The 5000-nt window shown below is 50.0% G+C and overlaps 1 non-coding gene across 1 annotated transcript in view; it reads left to right on the forward strand.

Moving 5' to 3' along the window:
• Positions 1-4774: 4774 nt before the first annotated feature.
• Positions 4775-5000, forward strand: part of LOC126476905 (small subunit ribosomal RNA) — a 1909-nt gene continuing 1683 nt past the window's right edge. The window contains exon 1 of the ribosomal RNA XR_007587336.1: positions 4775-5000. This exon is cut by the window's right edge and continues 1683 nt beyond it. This is a non-coding gene — a ribosomal RNA (small subunit ribosomal RNA).

Below are 5000 nucleotides of genomic sequence, written 5' to 3' on the forward strand. Positions count from 1 at the left end.
AGGCACACACACAATATCTAACCACCAGCATGGAAGAACATCCAGTGCATCCTCTCCGCCACATGACACAATCCACACTATCATTACCAGACCGGGAGGTCCACCCAGAAAACACAATATCCCACCCTTCCGACATCCGCACATTGCTCAGCTAAGCCACGAACACCCACACATGTCCTACACAGGGGTGCACCCAACATCACAATACTGCCTCCTGTCACAGCACACATTCAATGGCAGGAATGAAAGACACAGATCTGCCACAACCATGGAATTGGAGCGCCGCCTGTCATGAGCCAAAAGTGCATCCTGACGTGACAAATCAGATAATACCGCAGGCATCCAATTACGATAATCACTATCAACGAACCTGCCGCCGCCCCCCCCCCCCCAATACACCTTTCCCTACAACACTGTGTATCTGAACCTACGCCATATTGTACCTTAACCTAACCTATATCGTACCTTAACCTAACCTAAATTGTACCTTAACCTAACCTAAATTGTACCTTAACCTAACCTATATCGTACCTTAACCTAACCTATATCGTACCTTAACCTAACCTATATTGTACCTTAACCTAACCTATATTGTACCTTAACCTAACCTACGTTGTGCCTTAACCTAACCTACGTTGTGCTTAACCTAACCTACGTTGTGCCTTAACCTAACCTACGTTGTGCCTTAACCTAACCTACGTTGTGCCTTAACCTAACCTACGTTGTGCCTTAACCTAACCTACGTTGTGCCTTAACCTAACCTACGTTGTGCCTTAACCTAACCTACGTTGTGCCTTAACCTAACCTACGTTGTGCCTTAACCTAACCTACGTTGTGCCTTAACCTAACCTACGTTGTGCCTTAACCTAACCTACGTTGTGCCTTAACCTAACCTACGTTGTGCCTTAACCTAACCTACGTTGTGCCTTAACCTAACCTACGTTGTGCCTTAACCTAACCTACGTTGTGCCTTAACCTAACCTACGTTGTGCCTTAACCTAACCTACGTTGTGCCTTAACCTAACCTACGTTGTGCCTTAACCTAACCTACGTTGTGCCTTAACCTAACCTACGTTGTGCCTTAACCTAACCTACGTTGTGCCTTAACCTAACCTACGTTGTGCCTTAACCTAACCTACGTTGTGCCTTAACCTAACCTACGTTGTGCCTTAACCTAACCTACGTTGTGCCTTAACCTAACCTACGTTGTGCCTTAACCTAACCTACGTTGTGCCTTAACCTAACCTAATTTGTGCCTTAACCTAACCTAATTTGTGCCTTAACCTAACCTAATTTGTGCCTTAACCTAACCTAATTTGTGCCTTAACCTAACCTAATTTGTGCCTTAACCTAACCTAATTTGTGCCTTAACCTAACCTACGTTGTGCCTTAACCTAACCTACGTTGTGCCTTAACCGAACCTACGTTGTGCCTTAACCTAACCTACGTTGTGCCTTAACCTAACCTACGTTGTGCCTTAACCTAACCTACGTTGTGCCTTAACCTAACCTACGTTGTGCCTTAACCTAACCTACGTTGTGCCTTAACCTAACCTACGTTGTGCCTTAACCTAACCTACGTTGTGCCTTAACCTAACCTACGTTGTGCCTTAACCTAACCTACGTTGTGCCTTAACCTAACCTACGTTGTGCCTTAACCTAACCTACGTTGTGCCTTAACCTAACCTACGTTGTGCCTTAACCTAACCTACGTTGTGCCTTAACCTAACCTACGTTGTGCCTTAACCTAACCTACGTTGTGCCTTAACCTAACCTAATTTGTGCCTTAACCTAACCTAATTTGTGCCTTAACCTAACCTAATTTGTGCCTTAACCTGACCTAATTTGTGCCTTAACCTAACCTAATTTGTGCCTTAACCTAACCTAATTTGTGCCTTAACCTAACCTACGTTGTGCCTTAACCTAACCTACGTTGTGCCTTAACCTAACCTACGTTGTGCCTTAACCTAACCTACGTTGTGCCTTAACCTAACCTACGTTGTGCCTTAACCTAACCTACGTTGTGCCTTAACCTAACCTACGTTGTGCCTTAACCTAACCTACGTTGTGCCTTAACCTAACCTACGTTGTGCCTTAACCTAACCTACGTTGTGCCTTAACCTAACCTACGTTGTGCCTTAACCTAACCTAATTTGTGCCTTAACCTAACCTAATTTGTGCCTTAACCTAACCTAATTTGTGCCTTAACCTAACCTAATTTGTGCCTTAACCTAACCTAATTTGTGCCTTAACCTAACCTACGTTGTGCCTTAACCTAACCTACGTTGTGCCTTAACCTAACCTACGTTGTGCCTTAACCTAACCTACGTTGTGCCTTAACCTAACCTACGTTGTGCCTTAACCTAACCTACGTTGTGCCTTAACCTAACCTAGTTTGTGCCTTAACCTAACCTAATTTGTGCCTTAACGTAACCCATGTTGTGCCGTAACGTAACCCATGTTGTGCCGTAACGTAACCCATGTTGTGCCGTAACGTAACCCATGTTGTGCCGTAACGTAACCCATGTTGTGCCGTAACGTAACCCATGTTGTGCCGTAACGTAACCCATGTTGTGCCGTAACGTAACCCATGTTGTGCCGTAACGTAACCCATGTTGTGCCGTAACGTAACCCATGTTGTGCCGTAACGTAACCCATGTTGTGCCGTAACGTAACCCATGTTGTGCCGTAACGTAACCTATAATATGCCTTAACCTAACCTATAATATGCCTTAACCTAACCTATAATATGCCTTAACCTAACCTATAATATGCCTTAACCTAACCTATAATATGCCTTAACCTAACCTATAATATGCCTTAACCTAACCTATAATATGCCTTAACCTAACCTATAATATGCCTTAACCTAACCTATAATATGCCTTAACCTAACCTATAATATGCCTTAACCTAACCTATAATATGCCTTAACCTAACCTAAAGTGCGCCGTAACCAAAACTATATTGCGCCTTAACCTGACGCACGTTGTCGCTGAACCTGCTCTGTAATTGTTATGCAACTCGTTAAATTAGTGTAGTGTTGCCTAACCGCAACCCTCGCAATATAGTTCGCTACTCGCACTGCCCGGTCCCCTGTGTATCGCGTCATGTTAAACACCTTGCAGGTGTTGCTGACTTTCCACATGCTCCTGCTATACACTGTAATGTGGATAGCAGCAGGACGTACATGCCCCCCCCCCCTTCCCCCCTGCCTTCGCAAGCTGGTCGGTGAGAAGTTTGCATGTTCAACGCCCTTCGCATGCCGACGTACTCAGCCTACGTTGTGGTACGGCCTGTCACCTGTCCGCCGATGTACGCAAAACCCACAAACTGTACTGCACATTGGTCCGTATGTACTGAATGATACATCGTGGCACATGTGGCCGTATGACGACTGCGCCTAGCAACGGCGGACCATACAGTCCAAATATTGTGCACGCAGCTACGTGTCGTCTCCCTATAAGAGCTGGATTGCAGTGTGGTACGCCATACAGACGTGTGGGAGGAACGGACGCCCTGGATGGCGATCAGCATGAGCAGTCTGTTGATGTAGTGGAGCGTGTATTCGGACGTAGTCGTCTCTTCTCACACACCGTGATAGCATGTTGCACCGTGTTCCACATCTGCGACATGCTGCAGAGGCCGGCTGACAGTCGTTCGCGCAATGGACACCGCATACGTACGGGGTCGACCTTCCACGTGTTCTCTAGGCGTGCACATGTTGTTGCGTCTATGTGGGCAGACGTAGTGTGTTGTGACACCTGACACAGGCATGCAATACTCGTTGCAAATGGCGATGGACGTGTACGTTTGCTGGTGACGTTACGCAAATGAACAACTGGTAACCCGTTGTGGTGCGGTTGTTCTCGCTAGAGGTGAATCAGTGTTGGCGACGATCGGTCGAGCTATTAACCGGTTGTTTCAGGGATACCCACCATGCCCACGAACGTGAAAGGGGATCTGGGTGTGAGGCGATACGCGGCGGTGGCTGGGTGGGACCGTCCCCGGCCGGTGAGGGGGGGCCGCCCGGCGTGCTGGCAGCGCGGTGCGTGGGCGCACGCGCTACAGCCGGCTGGTGGGGGCGGCCAGTGGCAGGCGCGCCGGCCGACGGACGCGGCAGGCGGCGCAGCTGCGCGCCGGCGCCCCCTGCTCGCGGCGCCTTGCGGGCAAAGTAGGTCCTCGCGGGCCCGGTGCGAAGCGCGGTGGCCATCTGCAGTGTGCTGGTCCGATTGAGGACTTTGTGCGCTGAGGATGCGCCGCCGCCCGGCGCTCGGCGCCGCGACGCCGTCTGCTGCTCGGTCGCCCCAGCGGTTCTCGCAGGTGGTTTGTATCGCAGCTGTGCGGACGTGTTGGCGCGTGCGCTGTGCTGGGAGAGTTCGCTTCGGCACCCAAGTGGGGCTTTTGTCCTTCTGTGGCGCCGGCGTTGGAGCTGCCGGTCACCGTAGGTGGCGCGTGTTGTCTCCCGCCGGCAATGCCACGACAGCACGCTCCCGGGCCTCTGTCGGCAGCGGCAAGCTCAGTTGGGAGCACGGGTGGTCGCACCTAAAGCGTCTACTCGCCTAACTCCGGGCGATTGCGCCTCTCTCGAACCCGACCAAGTACTTAGGACGGCGCTGCGCGCCGCCGGGACCTGAGAGGGTTTCGAGGTGTGTTGTGCAGGGGAGCTCAGCCTCCTCCTGTTTGCAGAATAATTGAGCGGACGCTTGCGTGTTCGCGCGGGTCCCCGGGACACACTCCCGGGCGGCCGGCTGCTCAGCTCTAGTTGACGCAGCTCCCTGGTTGATCCTGCCAGTAGTCATATGCTTGTCTCAAAGATTAAGCCATGCATGTCTCAGTACTAGCCGCATTAAGGTGAAACCGCGAATGGCTCATTAAATCAGTTATGGTTCCTTAGATCGTACCCACGTTACTTGGATAACTGTGGTAATTCTAGAGCTAATACATGCAAACAGAGTCCCGACCAGAGATGGAAGGGACGCTTTTATTAGATCAAAACCA

Source organism: Schistocerca serialis, chromosome 4 (assembly GCF_023864345.2).
Source record: "Schistocerca serialis cubense isolate TAMUIC-IGC-003099 chromosome 4, iqSchSeri2.2, whole genome shotgun sequence".
NCBI lineage: Eukaryota > Metazoa > Arthropoda > Insecta > Orthoptera > Acrididae > Schistocerca > Schistocerca serialis.